We start from the raw sequence: 22,552 nt of genomic DNA on the forward strand, positions 1-22,552 counted from the left end.
GACAGCATGTGTGGGTGTCTGACAGTGTGTGTGTGTGTGTGTCTGACAGTGTGTGTGTGTGGGTGTCTGACAGTGTGTGTGTGTGTGTGTCTGACAGCATGTGTGTGTGTGTTAGTGGGGGGGTGTGTGTGTGTGTGATGTGACACACACTAGTAACAGGGAATATGTACTGGGGGAAGCTGTTTTAATTGGCTGGGGGTTCATTGAGGTTGTAATGTGGACCCCGTATGTAAAGGCTACGTTTATGCTCTGATACATTCACATTAAAACCTGATGAAGCTTTTTTCTGATGAAGGAAATAACAATTAAATGCTAATTCATTGTGTAAGGCTGGTTGGATGAATGTGGAGGACAGTGGGAAGGTGTTTTGTTTCATGTGTGTGTCTGTTTGTGTGTTCATCTGCCTAGTGATGGGTTCATTGTATCAGCTCCATACGTTCAGCAGATTAACTCGTTTTTTTCGTTCTGTCTTTATACAGTTCTATATGTCTAGGAATGATTGAACTAGACGGCCTTGAGTCAGTAGCTGTACTCCAGCAGTCAATCTTTCTAAAGTTACATCTGTTGTATTCTTAGAACCAGCTAAAGGGCAGAGCTGTCTTGTTCCTTTAGATACTTCAGATATTACGTCACCTGTTATTGGACAAAATCAAAGGAAATGGTTTTGATTGTTGAGGAAAATGCCAAGTGCACTCTTCTAAGCCACTCACGTCGGTTACTTCTGACACATCCAGAAAATAACTACGCCGATGGCGTGTCTCCATTTGGTGATTGGTGCTGTTAGATCCAGATTGGTCTCATGGGCATTTCATTTTGACATTTTTTTATTACGTTGCACCTTTAATGGGTCTACTCTCTCTCTCTCTCTCCAAGACATGAAAAGATATCTTAACAAAGCCTAGTGCTTCCTGTTTGACATTTCCTTTACCTTGTCTTTGTGAACGGTCGGTCTCACTACTGCGGTGATGGAGGGACAGCGGGAAAAGACAAAGGTATGTAGCTAGTAAATTGCAGGGTGATTTTAGCCGTGAAGGGCTCTGTGATTCTGTGGCGTATTAAGACCTTTAGTAAGAAAGGTATTTAGCACAGCATTAGCCCAGAGTCAGTCAGGGAACCAGAGGGGGATTAGAAAGCTGTCTCACTATCTCTTTCTTTCTCTCACTGTCACTTTCTGCCTTGGTAATGGCAAAGCAGCTGACAGACACAGGAGAGATGAGAGGAGGGGGAGAGGAGGGGACAGGAGAGGTGTCGAGGAGGGGGGAAATATGGATATGGGTTGAAAGCTGCAGGAAAGGAGGGGTGAGGGGAGAAGGTGATACCTGACTGACTGGAAAAGCAGACATCAAACTAAATGGAGTGGAAAGAAACTGTTTGCCATCAGGATCAAATCAATGAAATAATGGATGACCATTTGATATGTTCCAGAGAGAGCTTCTCATCTGAATATACTGTAGCTAGATATATAATGTCTCTCCCCCTATTCTTACAGATTTCACAATTATCTCATGCTCAGGCAGAAGTGTGTCAAGGCGACCCTGAGTTATTAATTATTAGAAGTGGTAGGCAGGGAAGGAATGGAGAGACAGGACAGTCTATATGAAGTGGTAGGCAGGGAAGGAATGGAGAGAGAGGACAGTCTATGAAGTGGTAGGCAGGGAAGGGATGGATAGACAGGACAGTCTATATGAAGTGGTAGGCAGGGAAGGAATGGAGAGAGAGGACAGTCTATGAAGTGGTAGGCAGGGAAGGGATGGATAGACAGGACAATCTATATGACGTGGTAGGCAGGGAAGGAATGGAGAGACATGACAGTCTATATGAAGTGGTAGGCAGGGAAGGAGAGAGAGGACAGTCTATATGAAGTGGTAGGCAGGGAAGGGATGGAGAGAGAGGACAGTCTTTATGAAGTGTTAGGCAGGGAAATAATGGAGAGAGAGGACAGTCTACATGAAGTGGTAGGCAGGGAAGGAATGGAGAGAGAGGACAGTCTATATGAAGTGGTAGGCAGGGAAGGGATGGTGAGAGAGGACAGTCTATATGAAGTGGTAGGCAGGGAAGGAGAGCGAGGACAGTCTATATGAAGTGGTAGGCAGGGATGGAGAGACAGGAGAGTCTATATGAAGTGGTAGGCAGGGAAGGAATGGAGAGAGAGGACAGTCTATATTAAGTGGTAGGCAGGGAAGGAATGGAGAGAGGACAGTCTATATGAAGTGGTAGGCAGGGATGGAGAGACAGGAGAGTCTATATTAAGTGGTAGGCAGGGAAGGGATGGAGAGACAGGAGAGTCTATATGAAGTGGTAGGCAGGAAAGGAATGAGAGAGAGGACAGTCTATATGAAGAGGTAGGCAGGGAAGGGATGGAGAGACAGGACAGTCTATATGAAGTGGTAGGCAGGGAAGGAATGGAGAGAGAGGACAGTCTATATGAAGTGGTAGGCAGGGAAGGAATGGAGAGAGAGGACAGTCTATATGAAGTGGTAGGCAGGGAAGGGATGGAGAGAGAGGACAGTCTTTCTGAAGTGGTAGGCAGGGAAATAATGGAGAGAGAGGACAGTCTACATGAAGTGGTAGGCAGGGAAGGAATGGAGAGAGAGGACAGTCTATATGAAGTGGTAGGCAGGGAAGGAATGGAGAGAGAGGACAGTATGAAGTGGTAGGCAGGGAAGGGATGGATAGACAGGACAGTCTATATGAAGTGGTAGGCAGGGAAGGAATGGAGAGAGAGGACAGTCTATGAAGTGGTAGGCAGGGAAGGGATGGATAGACAGGACAGTCTATATGACGTGGTTGGCAGGGAAGGAATGGAGAGACATGACAGTCTATATGAAGTGGTAGGCAGGGAAGGAGAGAGAGGACAGTCTATATGAAGTGGTAGGCAGGGAAGGAGAGAGAGGACAGTCTATATGAAGTGGTAGGCAGGGAAGGGATGGAGAGAGAGGACAGTCTATATCAAATCAAAATCAAATCAAATTTTATTGGTCACATGCGCCGAATACAACAGGTGCAGACATTACAGTGAAATGCTTACGTACAGCCCTTAACCAACAGTGCATTTATTTTTAACAAAAAAAGTAAAAATAAAACAACAAAAAAAGTGTTGAGAAAAAAAAGAGCAGAAGTAAAATAAAGTGACAGTAGGGAGGCTATATATACAGGGGGGTACCGTTGCAGAGTCAATGTGCGGGGGCACCGGCTAGTTGAGGTAGTTGAGGTAATATGTACATGTGGGTAGAGTTAAAGTGACTATGCATAAATAATTAACAGAGTAGCAGCAGCGTAAAAAGGATGGGGTGGGGGGGCAGTGCAAATAGTCCGGGTAGCCATGATTAGCTGTTCAGGAGTCTTATGGCTTGGGGGTAGAAGCTGTTGAGAAGTCTTTTGGACCTAGACTTGGCACTCCGGTACCGCTTGCCGTGCGGTAGCAGAGAGAACAGTCTATGACTAGGGTGGCTGGAGTCTTTGACAATTTTGAGGGCCTTCCTCTGACACCGCCTGGTATAGAGGTCCTGGATGGCAGGAAGCTTGGCCCCAGTGATGTACTGGGCCGTACGCACTACCCTCTGTAGTGCCTTGCGGTCGGAGGCCAAGCAGTTGCCATACCAGGCGGTGATGCAACCAGTCAGGATGCTCTCGATGGTGCAGCTGTATAATTTTTTGAGGATCTGAGGACCCATGCCAAATCTTTTCAGTCTCCTGAGGGGGAATAGGCTTTGTCGTGCCCTCTTCACGACTGTCTTGGTGTGTTTGGACCATGATAGTTCGTTGGTGATGTGGACACCAAGGAACTTGAAGCTCTCAACCTGTTCCACTACAGCCCTGTCGATGAGAATGGGGGCGTGCTCAGTCCTCTTTTTTTTCCTGTAGTCCACAATCATCTCCTTTGTCTTGGTCACGTTGAGGGAGAGGTTGTTGTCCTGGCACCACACGGCCAGGTCTCTGACCTCCTCCCTATAGGCTGTCTCATCGTTGTCGGTGATCAGGCCTACCACTGTTGTGTCGTCGGCAAACTTAATGATGGTGTTGGAGTTGTGCCTGGCCATGCAGTCATGGGTGAACAGAGAGTACAGGAGGGGACTGAGCACGCACCCCTGAGGGGCCCCCGTGTTGAGGATCAGTGTGGCAGATGTGTTGTTACTTACCCTTACCACCTGGGGGCGGCCCGTCAGGAAGTCCAGGATCCAGTTGCAGAGGGAGGTGTTTAGTCCCAGGATCCTTAGCTTAGTGATGAGCTTAGAGGGCACTATGGTGTTGAATGCTGAGCTGTAGTCAATGAATAGCATTCTCACGTAGGTGTTCCTCTTGTCCAGGTGGGAAAGGGCAGTGTGGAGTGCAATAGAGATTGCATCATCTGTGGAGCTGTTGGGGCGGTATGCAAATTGGAGTGGGTCTAGGGTTTCTGGGATAATGCTGTTGATGTGAGCCATGACCAGCCTTTCAAAGCACTTCATGGCTACAGACGTCAGTGCTACGGGTCGGTAGTCATTTAGGCAGGTTATCTTAGAGTCCTTGGGCACGGGGACTATGGTGGTCTGCTTGAAACATGTTGGTATTACAGACTCAGTCAGGGACATGTTGAAAATGTCAGTGAAGACACTTGCCAGTTGGTCAGCACATGCTCGGAGTACACGTCCTGGTAATCCGTCTGGCCCTGCGGCCTTGTGAATGTTGACCTGCTTAAAAGTCTTACTCACATCGGCTACGGAGAGCGTGATCACATAGTCATCCGGAACAGCTGGTGCTCTCATGCATGCTTCAGTGTTGCTTGCCTCGAAGCGAGCATAGAAGTGGTTTAGCTCGTCTGGTAGGCTTGTGTCACTGGGCAGCTCGCGGCTGTGCTTCCCTTTGTAGTCTGTAATAGTTTTCAAGCCCTGCCACATCCGACGAGCGTCAGAGCCAGTGTAGTACGATTCAATCTTAGTCCTGTATTGACTCTTTGCCTGTTTGATGGTTCGTCGGAGGTCATAGCGGGATTTCTTATAAGCGTCCGGGTTAGAGTCCCGTTCCTTGAAAGCGGCAGCTCTACCCTTTAGCTCAGTGCGGATGTTTCCTGTAATCCATGGCTTCTGGTTGGGGTATGTACGTACGGTCACTGTGGGGACGACATCATCGATGCACTTATTGATGAAGCCAGTCACTGATGTGGTGTACTCCTCAATGCTGTCTGAAGAATCCTGGAACATGTTCCAGTCTGTGCTAGCAAAACAGTCCTGTAGCTTAGCATCTGCGTCATCTGACCACTTTTTTATTAACCGAGTCACTGGTGCTTCCTGCTTTAGTTTTTGCTTATAAGCAGGAATCAGGAGGATAGAGTTATGGTCAGATTTGCCAAATGGAGGGCGAGGGAGAGCTTTGTATGCGTCTCTGTGTGTGGAGTAAAGGTGGTCTAGAGTTTTTTTTTTCCTCTGGTTGCACATTTAACATGCTGGTAGAAATTAGGTAGAACGGATTTAAGTTTCCCTGCATTAAAGTCCCCGGCCACTAGGAGCGCTGCATCTGGATGAGCGTTTTCCTGTTGATTTATGGCCTTGTACAACTCATTCAGTGCAATCTTAATGCCAGCATTGGTTTGTGGTGGTAAATAGACAGCTATGAAAAATATAGATGAAAACTCTCTTGGTAAATAGTGTGGTCTACAGCTTATCATAAGATACTCTACCTCAGGCGAGCAAAACCTCGAGACTTCCTTAGTATTTGATTTTGTGCACCAGCTGTTGTTTACAAATATACGGAGTCAGCCGTTCTATCCTGCCGATGTAGCGTATAGCCCGCTAGCTGTATGATATCCATGTCGTCGTTCAGCCACGACTCGGTGAAACATAAGATATTACAGTTTTTAATGTCCCGTTGGTAGGATAACTGTAATCTTAAGTCATCCAATTTATTTTAAAATGATTGAACGTTGGCTAATAGGATTGATAGAAGAGGCAGTTTACTCACTCGCCGTCGGATCCTTACAAGGCACCCCGATCTACGTCCACGATATCTCCGTCTCTTCCTCACGCGAATGACGGGGATTTGGGCCTTGTCGGGTGTCTGTATGATATCCTTCGCGGCCGCCTCGTTGAAGAAAAAATCTTCGTCCAATACGAGGTGAGTAATCGCTGTCCTGATATCCAGAAGCTCTTTTTGGTTATAAGAGATGATGGCAGAAACATTATGTACAAAATAAATTCCAAATAACGCGGAAAAACACACATAATAGTACAATTGGTTAGAGGGCTGTAAAACGGCAGCCATCTTCTCCGGCGCTGTTTTCATGTGTGTATGAAGTGGTAGGCAGGAAAGGAATGGAGAGACAGGACAGTCTATATGAAGTGGTAGGCAGGGAAAGGATGGAGAGACAGGATAGTCTATACGCAGAGTATAGGGCTATGGTCAAAAGTAGTGCACTCTGTAGGGAATAGGGTGCCATTTGGGACTGAACCCTAGTCTGCCTGGTGCTGGAGGTTAAATCTACTGTAGCTTGTATTATAGGATATATAGTGCTGATGATGACAGAAATCCCTCTTTGATGGGATCACATTCTCAGAAGAAATAGGTGTCCCCCATTTTGGAAATGTGCAATATGCTAGCCAACCTAAATGGTAGAGTGAACAGTGAAGTATATTTAATTCATAAAGCGATACTGATATTAACCATAGCCTTTGCTGTTGGAGGGTTATGGAGCTTATATATATATATAATAAGGAGAAGAAAGTTGAAATTTGAATTTGAGATGTTTTATGGTAATACAATTAAACTAACACAGGAAGTGGTGTAATGGACTGAACATTTCTAGCACCTCTAAGAAAACCCCCTGCCAGTTTCATCATAATGATAACCTTTACTGTACCGAACTTTCCTCTAGAAAAAGTGTTTAACTTAAAGGGATGCTTCAGGATTTTGGCAATGAAGCCCTTTATCTACTTTCCCAGAGTTAGATTAACTTGTGGATACCATTTTTATGTCTGCCTGCAGTTTTGAAGGAAGTTTCTAACTAGCGTTAGCAAAATTGCTAACTAGTGTCAGCAAAATTGCTAACTAGTGTTAGTGCAATGACTGGAAGTCTATGGTAACTGCTAGCATGCTAGTAGATACCATGGACTTCCAGTCATTGTGCTAATGCTAGTTATCATTGTCGTGCAAAAATGACCTCTAAATTCCTTCATACTGGACACAGAGACCTACAGATGGTGTCCACAAGTTCATCTGACTCTGGAGAAGTAGATAAATGGCTTCATTACCAAAGTCCTGAAGCATCCCTTTAACTTCAAGTGTCTCTACGCTTTCGTTCTCTGTTCTCTCTCTTCCTGTGATCCTTCCGTCCGTTTCATCCTCTTCTATATTGTGAAAGGTCAGTGATACTCAGCTCATTAAGACCACCATGTTGAGGGTTTAACACTGTAGCTCTACTGTGGAGGCTGGTGACCTGGTCACTGACACACTATTGAACACTGTGGCTCTACTGTGGAGGCTGGTGACCTGGTCACTGACACACTATTGAACACTGTGGCTCTACTGTGGAGGCTGGTGACCTGGTCACTGACACACTATTGAACACTGTGGCTCTACTGTGGAGGCTGGTGACCTGGTCACTGACACACTATTGAACACTGTGGCTCTACAGTCGTGGTCAAAAGTTTTGCGAATGACACAAATATTAATTTTCACAAAGTCTGCTGCCTCAGTTTTTATGATGGCAATTTGCATATACTCCAGAATGTTATGAAGAGTAATCAGATGAATTGCAATTAATTGCAAAGTCCCTTTTTGCCATGAAAATGAACTTAATCTCCAAAAAACATTTCCACTGCATTTCAGCCCTGCCACAAAAGGACCAGCTGACATCATGTCAGTGATTCTCTCGTTAACACAGGTGAGAGTGTTGACGAGAACAAGGCTGGAGATCACTCTGTCATGCTGATTGAGTTAGAATAACAGACTAGAATCTTTAAAAGGAGGGTGGTGCTTGAAATCATTGTTCTTCCTCTGTTAACCATGGTTACCTGCAAGGAAACACGTGCCATCATCATTGCTTTGCACAAAAAGGGCTTCACAGGCAAGGATATTGCTGCTAGTAAGATTGCACCTAAATCAACCATTTATCGGATTATCAACAACTTCAAGGAGAGAGGTTCAATTGTTGTGAAGAAGGATTCAGGGCGCACAAGAAAGTCCAGCAAGCGCCAGGACCTTCTCCTAAAGTTGATTCAGCTGCGGGATCGGGGCACCACCAGTGCAGAGCTTGCTCAGGAATGGCAGCAGGCAGGTGTGAGTGCATCTGCACGCACTGTGAGGCGAAGACTTTTGGAGGATGGCCTGGTGTCAAGAAGGGCAGCGAGGAAGCCACTTCTCTCCAGGAAAAACATCAGGGACAGACTGATATTCTGCAAAAGGTACAGGGATTGCACTGCTGAGGACTGGGGTAATGTCATTTTCTCTGATGAATCCCCTTTCCGATTGTTTGGGGCATCCGGAAAAAAGCTTGTCCGGAGAAGACAAGGTGAGCGCTACCATCAGTCCTGTGTCATGCCAACAGTAAAGCATCCTGAGACCATTCATGTGTGGGGTTGCTTCTCAGCCAAGGGAGTGGGCTCAATCACAATTTTGCCTAAGAACACAACCATGAATAAAGAATGGTACCAACACATCCTCCGAGAGCAACTTCTCCCAACTATCCAAGAACAGTTAGGTGACGAACAATGCCTTTTCCAGCATGATGGAGCACCTTGCCATAAGGCAAAAGTGATAACATTTACATTACATTTTAGTCATTTAGCAGACGCTCTTATCCAGAGCGACTTACAAATTGGTGCATTCACCCTATAGCCAGTGGGAAAACCACTTAACCCTTTTTTTTTTTTGGGGGGGGGGGGGGGGGGGGTAGAAGGATTACTTTATCCTATCCCAGGTATTCCTTAAAGAGGTGGGGTTTCAAATGTCTCCGGAAGGTGGTGAGTGACTCCGCTGTCATGGCGTCGTGAGGGAGCTTGTTCCACCATTGGGGTGCCAGAGCAGCGAACAGTTTTGACTGGGCTGAGCGGGAACTATGCTTCCGCAGCGGAAGGGGAGCCAGCAGGCCAGAGGTGGATGAACGCAATGCCCTCGTTTGGGTGTAGGGACTGATCAGAGCCCGAAGGTACGGAGGTGCCGTTCCCCTCACTGCTCCATAGGCAAGCACCATGGTCTTGTAACGGATGCGAGCTTCAACTGGAAGCCAGTGGAGTGTGCGGAGGAGGGGGGTGACGTGAGAGAACTTGGGAAGGTTGAACACCAGACGGGCTGCGGCATTCTGGATGAGTTGTAGGGGTTTAATGGCACAGGCAGGGAGGCCAGCCAACAGCGAGTTGCAGTAATCCAGACGGGAGATGACAAGTGCCTGGATTAGGACCTGTGCCGCTTCCTGTGTAAGGCAGGGTCGTACTCTCCGAATGTTGTAGAGCATGAACCTGCAGGATCGGGTCACCGCCTTGATGTTAGCGGAGAACGACAGGGTGTTGTCCAGGGTCACGCCAAGGCTCTTCGCACTCTGGGAGGAGGACACAACGGAGTTGTCAACCGTGATGGCGAGATCATGGAACGGGCAGTCCTTCCCCGGGAGGAAGAGCAGCTCCGTCTTGCCAGGGTTCAGCTTGAGGTGGTGATCCGTCATCCATACTGATATGTCTGCCAGACATGCAGAGATGCGATTCGCCACCTGGTTATCAGAAGGGGGAAAGGAGAAGATTAGTTGTGTATCGTCAGCGTAGCAATGATAGGAGAGGCCATGTGAGGATATGACAGAGCCAAGTGACTTGGTGTATAGGGAGAATAGGAGAGGGCCTAGAACTGAGCCCTGGGGGACACCAGTGGTGAGAGCACGTGGTGCGGAGACAGCTTCTCGCCACGCCACTTGGTAGGAGCGACCGGTCAGGTAGGACGCAATCCAGGAGTGAGCCGCGCCGGAGATGCCCAGCTCGGAGAGGGTGGAGAGGAGGATCTGATGGTTCACAGTATCAAAGGCAGCAGACAGGTCTAGAAGGACAAGAGCAGAGGAGAGAGAGTTAGCTTTAGCAGTGCGGAGAGCCTCCGTGACACAGAGAAGAGCAGTCTCAGTTGAATGACCAGTCCTGAAACCTGACTGGTTTGGATCAAGAAGGTCATTCTGAGAGAGATAGCAAGAGAGTTGGCTAAAGACGGCACGCTCAATAGTTTTGGAAAGAAAAGAAAGAAGGGATACTGGTCTGTAGTTGTTGACATCAGTGGGATCGAGTGTTGGTTTTTTGAGAAGGGGTGCAACTCTCGCTCTCTTGAAGACGGAAGGGACATGGCCAGCGGTCAAGGATGAGTTGATCAGCGAGGTGAGGTAGGGGAGAAGGTCACCGGAGATGGTCTGGAGAAGAGAGGAGGGGATGGGGTCAAGCGGGCAGGTTGTTGGGCGGCCTGCAGTCACAAGTCGCAGGATTTTATCTGGAGAGAGATGGGAGAAAGAAGTCAAAGCATAGGGTAGGGCAGTGTGAGTAGGACCAGCAGTGTCATTAGACTTAACAAACGAGGATCGGATGTCGTCAACCTTCTTTTCAAAGTGGTTGACGAAGTCATCCACAGAGAGAGAGGAGGGGGGAGGGGGGGGGGGGGGGGGGGGACAGATGAAGAAAATGTAGAGAGGAGGGAGTGAAAAGATGCCAGGTCGGCAGGGAGTTTAGTTTTCTTCCATTTCCGCTCCGCTGCCCGGAGCTCTGTTCTGTGAGCTCGCAATGAGTCATCAAGCCACGGAGCTGGAGGGGAGGACCGAGCCGGCCGGGAGGATAGGGGACACAGAGAGTCAAAGGATGCAGAAAGGGAGGAGAGGAGGGTTGAGGAGGCAGAATCAGGAGATTGGAGGGAGAAGGATTGAGCAGAGGGAAGAGATGATAGGATGGAAGAGGAGAGAGTAGTGGGAGAGAGAGAGCGAAGGTTGCGGCGGCGCATTACCATCTGTGTAGGGGCAGAGTGAGTAGTGTTGGAGGAGAGCGAGAGAGAAAAGGAAACAAAGTAGTGGTCGGAGACATGGAGGGGAGTTGCAGTGAGATTAGTAGAAGAGCAGCATCTAGTAAAGATGAGGTCAAGCGTATTGCCTGCCTTGTGAGTAGGGGGGGACGGTGAGAGGGTGAGGTCAAAAGAGGAGAGGAGTGGAAAGAAGGAGGCAGAGAGAAATGAGTCAAATGTGGACGTAGGGAGGTTGAAATCCCCCAAAACTGTGAGGGGTGAGCCATCCTCAGGAAAGGAACTTATCAAGGCGTCAAGCTCATTGATGAACTCTCCAAGGGAACCTGGAGGGCGATAGATGACAAGGATATTAAGCTTAAATGGGCTAGTGACTGTGACAGCATGGAATTCAAATGAGGAGATAGACAGATGGGTTAGGGGAAAAATTGAGAATGTCCACTTGGGAGAGATGAGGATTCCTGTGCCACCACCCCTCTGACCAGATGCTCTCGGGGTATGCGAGAACACATGGTCAGACGAGGAGAGAGCAGTAGGAGTAGCAGTGTTTTCAGTGGTAATCCATGTTTCCGTCAGCGCCAGGAAGTCGAGGGACTGGAGGTTAGCATAGGCTGGGATGAAGTCAGCTTTGTTGGCAGCAGAACGGCAGTTCCAGAGGCTGCCTGAGACCTGGAACTCCAGGTGTGGGGTGCGTGCAGGGACCACCAGGTTAGAGAGGCAGCAGCCACGCGGTGTGAGGCGTTTGTGTAGCCTGTGCAGAGAGGAGAGAACAGGGATAGGCAGAGGCATAGTTGACAGGCTGTAGCAAATGGCTACAATAATGCAGAGGAGATCGGAATGAAATGAACTAAACATCTGGGAGAGGAGAGAGCAGGGCCTCCCTCACCAAAACTTCCACCTCAGAAACTATAATTGTTTCACTGAACCACCCGAACAAAAACTCTCCCAACTTCCACCTTTAGAAATCAGAATTGTTGTGAACCACAGCGGTTCAATGTTTCAAGGAATAGACTCAACCCACTTTATTCTGCTAGCTAACTATGACACCATAGCTAACTAGCATGCTAGCATCCAATAACACACAGTTTAGCACCAACACTTGGTCACAACAAACCACCAATAGTGTGTTAACACACTAAACAGATAATTCGTGTCCGTGTCTAGTTCCTTTCATAACGCAGCAATAATTAAACGTTGGCTAGCTAGCACAAATAAATTGTATTTAGCTGCCACAGTACAGCACACAATGGCTACTGTGTTGACTCTGTTCGAAAAACGGCTAGCTAGCTAGCTTCGTGCTACACCCGGCACCGCCGAAAACAATGCTAACCTACAATAACTACCCACAACAGCCCACGATGCCTAACTATGACACCATAGCTAACTAGCATGCTAGCATCCAATAACACACAGTTTAGCACCAATACTTGGTTACAACAAACTACCAATAGTGTGTTAACACACTTAACAGATAATTTGTGTCCGTGTCTAGTTCCTTTCATAACGCAGCAATAATTAAACGTTGGCTAGCTAGCACAAGTATATTGTATTTAGCTACTACAGTACAGTTAGCTGGTCGTGTTGGCTAGCTAGCAATGGCTACTGTGTTGACTTTGTTTGAAAAACGGCTAGCTAGCTAGCTTCGTGCTACACCCGGCACCGCCGAAAACAATGCTAACCTACAATAACTACCCACAACAGCCCACGATGCCTAACTATGACGCCATAGCTAACTAGCATGCTAGCATCCAATAACACACAGTTTAGCACCAATACTTGGTTACAACAAACTACCAATAGTGTGTTCACACACTAAACAGATAATTTGTGTCCGTGTCTAGTTCCTTTCATAACGCAGCAAAAATTAAACGTTGGCTAGCTAGCACAAATATATTGTATTTAGCTACTGCAGTACAGTTAGCTGGTCGTGTTGGCTAGCTAGCAATGGCTACTGTGTTGACTTTGTTTGAAAAAACGGCTAGCTAGCTAGCTTCGTGCTGCGGGCCTATCTACAATACCTAACTACAATCTAAACACATAATTAAGCCTTACTCGACAAAGCCCAAGCTATGTATAACGCCAAACTTACCCGACGCCAGCTAACATTTACAGGTAGCCTGAATAGTACACAAGGCCATAATTACAGGTAGCCTGAATAGTACACAAGGCTACTTGAAAATCTGTGTCAGGACTTGAAAATGGCTGTCTAGCAATGATCAACAACCAACTTGACAGACTTACCCAGAAAGACTCTAAGTGGCTAACTAAGTGATAACTAAGTGGCTCAGGGAACAAAACATCGACATTTTGGGTCCATGGCCAGGAAACCTCCCAGACCTTAATCCCATTGAGAACTTGTGGTCAATCCTCAAGAGGCAGGTGGACAAACAAAAACCCAAAAATTCTGACAAACTCCAAGCATTGATTATGCAAGAATGGGCTGCCATCAGTCAGGATGTGGCCCAGAAGTTAATTGACAGCATGCCAGGGCGGATTGATTGCAGTGGTCTTGAAAAAGAAGGGTCAGCACTGCGAATATTGACTCATTGCATTAACTTAATGTAATTGTCAATAAAAGCCTTTGACACTTATGGAATGCTTGTAATTATACTTCAGTATACCATAGTAACATCTTCACACTTTGTGAAGACCAATACTTGTGTCATTCTCAAAACTTTTGACCATGACTGTACTGTGGAGGCTGGTGACCTGGTCACTGACACCCTATTGAACACTGTGTCTCTACTGTGGAGGCCGGTGACCTGGTCACTGACACCCTATTGAACACTGTGTCTCTACTGTGGAGGCCGGTGACCTGGACACTGACACCCTATTGAAAACTGTGTCTCTACTGTGGAGGCCGATGACCTTGGCACTGACACCCTATTGAACACTGTGGACTCTAACAATCTGTTGACGTCAAGTACTCTCTCTCTCTCTCAATTCAATTTCAATTCAAAGGGTTTTATTGGCATGGGAAACATAACATTGCCAAAACAAGTGAAATAGATAATAAACAAAAGTGAAATAAAAAATTAACAGTAAACATTACACTCACAAAAGTTCCAAAATAATAAAGACAGTTCAAATGTCATATGTCTCTCTCTCTCTCTCCCTCTCATCTGTCTCCCTCTCTCTAATCTGTCTCTTTCTTTCTTTCTTTCTTTCTTTCTTTCTTTCTTTCTTTCTTTCTTTCTTTCTTTCTTTCTTTCTTTCTTTCTTTCTTTCTGTCTTTCTGTCTGTCTGTCTGTCTGTCTGTCTGTCTGTCTGTCTGTCTGTCTGTCTGTCTGTCTTTCTCTCTGTCTTTCTTTCTTGCTGGACTGTTGTGGTAGCGTGAAGTGCCTTGTGTCTGAGAATGGGGTCAGATCTCTATCTCTCCACCATGATGATGGTCACCTGCTGTAACACCATAGTCCACACGTATTCACCTGCTGTAAGGCTACAGTCCACACAGCTGGTCCAGCAGCACATTGCTTTGTCTGAGGGAGGGCAGCCTGGGCTCAGCCTGTTGCATAAGGGGATGTAACACTTGTATCATTATATTCACCACAAGCCTCATGGAGAAAAGAGCCAGGACAGTATAGAGAGAGAGGAGAAGAGGAGCCAGGACAGTATAGAGAGAGAGGAGAAGAGGAGCCAGGACAGTATAGAGAGAGAGGAGAGGAGGAGCCAGGACAGTATAGAGAGAGAGGAGAGGAGGAGCCAGGACAGTATAGAGAGAGAGGAGAAGAGGAGCCAGGACAGTATAGAGAGAGGAGAGGAGAGGAGAGGAGGAGCCAGGACAGTACATAGAGAGAGGAGAGGAGGAGCCAGGACAGTATAGAGAGAGAGGAGAGGAGGAGCCAGGACAGTATAGAGAGAGAGGAGAGGAGGAGCCAGGACAGTATAGAGAGAGAGGAGAGGAGGAGCCAGGACCGTATAGAGCAGGGGTGTCAAACTCATTTTAGCTCAGGGGCCACATGGAGGAAAATCTATTCCCAAGTGGGCCGGACCGGAAAAATCATGGTATATATAACTTAAAAACAACAACTTCAGATTGTTTTCTTTGTTTTAATACGATCAACATACAACATAAAGCTGGAGCCTGAGGACAGTGTGTCCAAAATAGTACAAGCACAACATCACTATTAATCATAAAACACGTCAAGTTTATTTGAAAATGTTAAAGAAAAAGAACACACAAACACACAATGCCTCAGTGATTAACAGAACTGTTTCACAGATCACAGAACTATATCAGGGTGTAATTTCTCAGGCAGAAATGTAGATAAAAATAATGAAATCCTGTTCCCCAAACAAGTGCAAGAACCACAGAGTCAAGAATAGGTTAAATATAACAGTCCAGTTATTTTATCTTTGAACCGCTTCATGTCTGCCACATGTTGGGTCGCGCACACATTTTTCAGACAGGGGAAGTGAGCTGCATCACCACCGGCAAGTTGCGTCTCCCACAATGACAGCTTCAACTTGAAAGAACGTATGCTGTCATAATACTGCGTGACAACTTTGTTGCGCCCTTGCAGCTGTTTGTTCAAGTTATTCAGGTGCTCTGTAACATCCACCATAAATGCAAGGTCCGGCATCCATTCTGCGGAATGAAATTCTAACACTGGTTTGCCATTTTCTTCCATGAACTGTTCAATTTCTTCTCGTAAATCAAAGAAACGCCTCAGCACAGCACCTCGGCTTAACCATCTTACCTCAGTGTGGTATGGCAGGCCATAGATGTGGTCTTTCTCTCTGAGAAGGCTGTCAAACTGACGGTGATTCAGGCTTCTGGATCGGATGAAATTAACAGTTTGGATGACCACCTTCATGACGTTATCCATCTTTAATGACTTGCAACACAAAGCCTCCTGGTGCAAAATACAGTGAAAAGTCAAAAAATCACGTCCTCCATTTGCAGATTGCACTTTCTCTCTGAACTTTGTCACAACGCCTGCTTTTTTCCCGATCATTGAGGGCGCACCATCTGTAGCCAGGCTGACAGCGCGGGACCAGTCCACTCCGACCCTGTCCAGCGCGCCGACCAGTGCGGTAAAAATATCAGCTGCTGTCGTTGTATCTGTCATCGGCACCAACTCCACGAACTCCTCGGTGACGGTCAATGTGTCATCAACTCCGCGGATGAAAAAATGGCCAGTTGTGCAACATCTGTAATGTCCGTGCTTTCATCAATTGCAACCGAAAACGCAATAAATGACTTTACTTTTTGCTTCAACTGGCTGTCCAAATCCACTGAAAGATCGGAAATCCTGTCTGCAACTGTGTTTCTTGTCAGGCTGATATTTGCAAAAGCCTGCCGCTTTTCAGGGCACACAATCTCCGCTGCCTTCATCATGCATGTTTTTACAAATTCACCCTCACTAAATGGTTTTGAAGCCACTGCGATTTCATTAGCAATGAGGTAGCTAGCTTTCACTGCAGCGTCACTGATGTCTCGGCTGTGAGTAAACACAGACTGCTGTTTCTTCAGACCCGCCAACAGTTCATTCACCTTCTCTCATCTCCGCTGTCCTTGAAAGTTGTCATATTTGTCGGCATGAAGACTCACATAGTGGCGACGAAGGTTATATTCTTTCAGCACTGCAACATGCTCTGAACACACCAAACATACAGCTTTCCCATTCAATTCCGTGATTAAATAGGATGACAATTTTTCTTGGAACACTCTGCACTCTGCGTCCACTTTTCTCTTTTTTGACAGAGACATATTGGGGCAATGAGGGTGCCAAAGCACATAATGTTAAAAGTAGAAGCCGTAATAAATATCGCGGGCAAAACAAAGTAGCTCATTGGCTGCACGTGCTTGACCTACTTGCTCTGCCCCGGTATAAACAGTTTGCTTGCTTAACACAATTGCTCTTGCGCCATCCAGTGGACGCAATTGGAACAGCAGTTTATTTTATTGAAAAATTGCAGCGGGCCGGATTAAACCCGTTTGCGGGCCTGATCCGGCCCGCGGGCCGTACGTTTGACACCCCTGGTATAGAGAGAGAGAGGAGAGGAGGAGCCAGGACAGGGTCAGAGAGAGAGGAGGAGCCAGGACAGTATAGAGAGAGGAGAGGAGAGGCCAGGACAGTATGGAGAGCAGGAGAGGAGAAGCCAGGACAGGGTCAGAGAGAAGACGAGACTCAAGGGATATGTTTCTAAGAGTCTTTGTCTTTGCTCTGTACATATCAAAGCAGTACTGCTGAATGGCTGAATGGAGCTCTTTTAAATCCAGTAATCACCATCTCCCTTTCATTCCCCCTTCCTGACATTAGGCCTTATGCCTACACATTGACACTCATTCAGTTACTCACTCTGAGAATAACTAACTGTACAGGGAGTTACACTGTGGAGCCTGTGTGTGTGTGTGTGTGTGTGTGTGTAAATGAGCACCATGTTAGAGGTCAGAATGATTACGTCTGTTATCTCATTTCCCCTGGTATCTGTGCTGAATCAGTCAGCCTGCCAGGCGATCCACAGACATTTACATTTTAGTCATTTAGCAGACGCTCTTATCCAGAGCGACTTACAGGAGCAATTAGGGTTAAGTGCCTTGCTCAAGGGCACATCGACAGATTTTTCACCTAGTCGGCTCGGGGATTAGAACCAGCAACCTTTCGGTTACTGGCACTACGCTCTTAACCACTAAGCTACCTGCCGCCCTATGTAATGTAATCTCTAATGACTACACATCTGTAATGACTACACACTACTACACATCTCTTGTGAATAACAAGATAGTCTTACATGAGGCTTGCATTGTATTAAGGGACTGAGCTAGTTGGTAATCTTCAGAATCAGCACAATATGATGAAGTTCATCTCCATAATAGGAGAGACCAGTTACATACATGGGAGACCAGGTGTTTAAATGCCAGGTATTACTGTTATAGCACTGTTATATGTACAGTGGAGAGAACAAGTATTTGATACACTGCCGATTTTGCAGGTTTTCCTACTTACAAAGCATGTAGAGGTCTGTAATTTTTATCATAGGTACATTTCAACTGTGAGAGACGGAATCTAAAACAAAAATCCAGAAAATCACATTGTATGATTTTTAAGTAATTAATTTGCATTTTATTGCATGACATAAGTATTTGATCACCTACCAACCAGTAAGAATTCCGGCTCTCACAGACCTGTTAGTTTTTCTTTAAGAAGCCCTGTTCTCCACTCATTACCTGTATTAACTGCACCTGTTTGAACTCGTTACCTGTATAAAAGACACCTGTCCACACACTCAATCAAACAGACTCCAACCTCTCCACAATGGCCAAGACCAGAGAACTGTGTAAGGACATCAGGGATAAAATTGTAGACCTGCACAAGGCTGGGATGGGCTACAGGACAATAGGCAAGCAGCTTGGTGAGAAGGCAACAACTGTTGGCGCAATTATTAGAAAATGGAAGAAGTTCAAGATGACGGTCAATCACCCTCGGTCTAGGGCTCCATGCAAGATCTCACCTCGTGGGGCATCAATGATCATGAGGAAGGTGAGGGATCAGCCCAGAGCTACACGGCAGGACCTGGTCAATGACCTGAAGAGAGCTGGGACCACAGTCTCAAAGAAAACCATTAGTAACACACTACGCCGTCATGGATTAAAATCCTGCAGCGCACGCAAGGTCCCCCTGCTCAAGCCAGCGCATGTCCAGGCCCGTCTGAAGTTTGCCAATGACCATCTGGATGATCCAGAGTAGGAATGGGAGAAGGTCATGTGGTCTGATGAGACAAAAATAGAGCTTTTTGGTCTAAACTCCACTCGCTGTGTTTGGAGGAAGAAGAAGGATGAGTACAACCCCAAGAACACCATCCCAACCGTGAAGCATGGATGTGGAAACATCATTCTTTGGGGATGCTTTTCTGCAAAGGGGACAGGACGACTGCACCGTATTGAGGGGAGGATGGATGGGGCCATGTATCGTGAGATCTTGGCCAACAACCTCCTTCCCTCAGTAAGAGCATTGAAGATGGGTCGTGGCTGGGTCTTCCAGCATGACAACGACCCGAAACACACTGCCAGGGCAACTAAGGAGTGGCTCCGTAAGAAGCATCTCAAGGTCCTGGAGTGGCCTAGCCAGTCTCCTGACCTGAACCCAATAGAACATCTTTGGAGAGAGCTGAAAGTCCGTATTGCCCAGCGACAGCCCCCCGAAACCTGAAGGATCTGGAGAAGGTCTGTATGGAGTAGTGGGCCAAAATCCCTGCTGCAGTGTGTGCAAACCTGGTCAAGACCTACAGGAAACGTATGATCTCTGTAATTGCAAACAAAGGTTTCTGTACCAAATATTAAGTTCTGCTTTTCTGATGTATCAAATACTTATGTCATGCAATAAAATTCAAATTAATTACTTAAAAATCATACAATGTGATTTTCTGGATTTTTGTGTTAGATTCCGTCTCTCACAGTTGAAGTGTACCTATGATAAAAAATACAGACCTCTACATACTTTGTAAGTAGGAAAACCTGCAAAATCGGCAGTGTATCAAATACTTGTTCTCCCCACTGTATCTCTCTGATCAACCCTGTGCTGTGTGCACATCTAACACCTTGAGCCTGTCTCCTGTATGAAACAGCAGAGATTAAGTAGATTAGACGTGTAGTTCAGTGTCCAGAGTGTCATATTGTATGTACCATAGCAGGGGACTAGCTAGATGACCTGGTCCACCTGGGTGGTGACCTGCCTGGCTGAGTAGGTTGTTGTGGCACTTTAACCCTATTTCCTCCCTTCTACTCTCCTTGCTCTTATTGCTCTCTCTCTCTCTCTCTCTCTTTCTCTCTTTCTTTCTTTCTTTCTTTCTTTCTTTCTTTCTTTCTTTCTTTCTTTCTTTCTTTCTTTCTTTCTTTCTTTCTTTCTTTCTTTCTTTCTTTCTTTCTTTCTTTCTTTCTTTCTTTCTTTCTTTCTTTCTTTCTTTCTTTCTTTCTTTCTTTCTTTCTTTCTTTCTTTCTTTCTTTCTTTCTTTCTTTCTTTCTTTCTTTCTTTCTTTCTTTCTTTCTTTCTTTCTTTCTTTCTTTCTTTCTTTCTTTCTTTCTTTCTTTCTTTCTTTCTTTCTTTCTTTCTTTCTTTCTTTCTTTCTTTCTTTCTCTCTTTCTTTCTTTCTCTCTTTCTTTCTTTCTCTCTTTCTTTCTTTCTTTCTTTCTTTCTCTCTTTCTTTCTCTCTTTCTTTCTTTCTCTCTTTCTTTCTCTCTTTCTTTCTTTCTCTCTTTCTTTCTCTCTGTCTCTCCCTCCCTCTCTTTTGTCCCTCTTCTCTTCTGGACTTTAATCTGGTAGAGGAGAGATGTGAGAACATTCACAGTTCAGTCAATTATCCCCGTGGCCCCAGGGAGCCTAGAGAGGACGGGTGTAATTTGCATTTGGAGCACAGGGCTGCTAATTTCATACGAAATGCCACAAAGCACCATTTTCATATTAATGAATCTCCTGGGAAGTCTTTGTCCATTAGGAGCTTAATGTACCATTGTGGCGACAGGAGGATAAATTGATGCGAAAAATAAGAATCCATTTGATCTGTTTGTGAATTATGGACTGGCTCATGGCTGGCTGTGGCTGCTGAACTTTGGGTTAAATGATTTTTGTTGGTTGTGGTCATCTTTGTTGCGTTTATATAATTTTACTTCAGATGTCATCTTCTAAATGTGTAACCGAGGAAAATGAAATGAAAAATTGAGGCATATGTACCAGTAGTTTTCTGCACCTGTTTCCCCTCTCAATCTGATGGACATTTGTAGAGCAGAGCTGCCTTTTAAACTGGAAACTGGACAGCAGCCAGTTAAACCTCCTTACTCCTCTCTCTCTGTGGGTTAGGGTTACAGCCAGTTAGAACTCCTTACTCCTCTATCTGTGGGTTAGGGCTACAACCAGTTAGACCTCCTTACTCCTCTATCTGTGGGTTAGGGTTACAGCCAGTTAGACCTCCTTACTCCTCTCTATCTGTGGGTTAGGGTTACAGCCAGTTAGACCTCCTTACTCCTCTCTATCTGTGGGTTAGGGCTACAGCCAGTTAGACCTCTCTATCTGTGGGTTAGGGTTACAGCCAGTTAGACCTCTCTATCTGTGGGTTAGGGTTACAGCCAGTTAGACCTCTATCTGTGGGTTAGGGTTACAGCCAGTTAGACCTCCTTACTCCTCTCTCTCTTTCTGAGCTCATTGCTCTCAGAGCTCCTGTCTAAAACTGCATGAAACCTCTGCTTCACACCTCTGTGAACTAGCTCCATGACTTAAGCCAAGCAGACCTGCTCAATCATTGGCTTTTTCTGTGTGCCTGTGCTCTGTAGAAGGCCTGCACACTGCTGTGTGTGTGTGTGTGTGTGTGTGTGTGTGTGTAGTTTTACTATCCTTGTGGGGACCAGTAAAACAAGGACAATCCGAACAAGTAGGGAAACTTTAGGCTTAGGGGTTAGGTTTAGGGTTAGGGAAAATAAGATTTTGAATGGGAATCAATTGTTTGGTACCTTTATTTAACTAGGCAAGTCAGTTAAGAGACAAATTCTCATTTACAATGACGGCCTACACCGGCCAAACCCGGACGACGCTGGGCCAATTGTGTGCCGCTCTATGGGACTCCCAATCACGGCCGGTTGTGATACAGCCTGGAATCGAACCAGGGGGTCTGTAGTGACGCCTCAAGCACTGAGATGCAGTGCCTTAGACCACTGCGCCACTCGGGAGCCCGAGTGATAGATAGTAAAACGAACGTGTGTGTGTGTATATATGTCTGGGCTCTGGATACTTCATATCCACTGAAGACTGTTGGACAGGAGGTTTGTGCTATCAGGGGACCTGGCCTCAGCATCACCATAGGAACCAGTCACTGTACAACCTGCTCTTATCCCAGGAGGTAGACAGACGTGTCTCCATGCAGGAACTCTTCTCTGCCACCTCATCCCTTTCTCCCTCAGGAACCATTCCCTTGTCTCTCCTCCTCTCTCTTTCTCCCCCAGGAACCATTCGCTTGTCTCTCATTCCTCCTCCCCCTCCTCTCTCCCCCAGTGAACTTTTACAGCTTCCCTCCCTCACCATCCCCCTCTCTCTCTCTCCCTCCCCCTCTCTCTCTCTCCCTCCCTCACCATCCCCCTCTCTCTCCATCTGGAACTCTTACTGCATCCTTCCCTCTGCGTCTCTCCTCTCTTCCCTCCGCGTCTCTCCTCTCTTCCCTCCGCGTCTCTCCTCTCTTCCTCTGTCTCTCCTCTCTTCCCTCCGCGTCTCTCCCTCTTCCCTCTGTCTCTCCTCTCTTCCCTCCGCGTCCTCTCCTCTCTTCCCCCTCTGCGTCTCTCCTCTCTTCCTTCTGCGTCTCTCCTCTCTTCCCTCTGCGTCTCTCCTCTCTTCCCTCTCTCTCCTCTCTTCCCTCTCTCTCCTCTCTTCCCTCTGTGTCTCCTTTCTTCCCTCTGTGTCTCCTCTCTTCCCTCTGCATCTCTCCTCTCTTCCCTCTGTCTCCTTTCTTCCCTCTCTCTCCTCTCTTCCCTCTCTCTCCTCTCTTCCCTCTCTCTCCTCTCTTCCCTCTGTGTCTCCTCTCTTCCCTCTGTGTCTCCTCTCTTCCCTCTGCATCTCTCCTCTCTTCCCTCTGCGTCTCTCCTCTCTTCCCTCTGCGTCTCTCCTCTCTTCCCTCCGCGTCT

At 46.5% G+C, this 22,552-nt stretch overlaps 1 protein-coding gene across 1 annotated transcript in view; it reads left to right on the forward strand.

The window, feature by feature from the left end:
• Positions 1 to 22,552, forward strand: part of cdkal1 (CDK5 regulatory subunit associated protein 1-like 1) — a 993,836-nt gene that overhangs the window by 321,572 nt on the left and 649,712 nt on the right. The window lies entirely within an intron of this gene.

This window comes from Coregonus lavaretus, assembly GCF_964263955.1.
Source record: "Coregonus lavaretus genome assembly, chromosome: 3".
Classification (NCBI taxonomy): Eukaryota; Metazoa; Chordata; class Actinopteri; order Salmoniformes; family Salmonidae; genus Coregonus; species Coregonus lavaretus.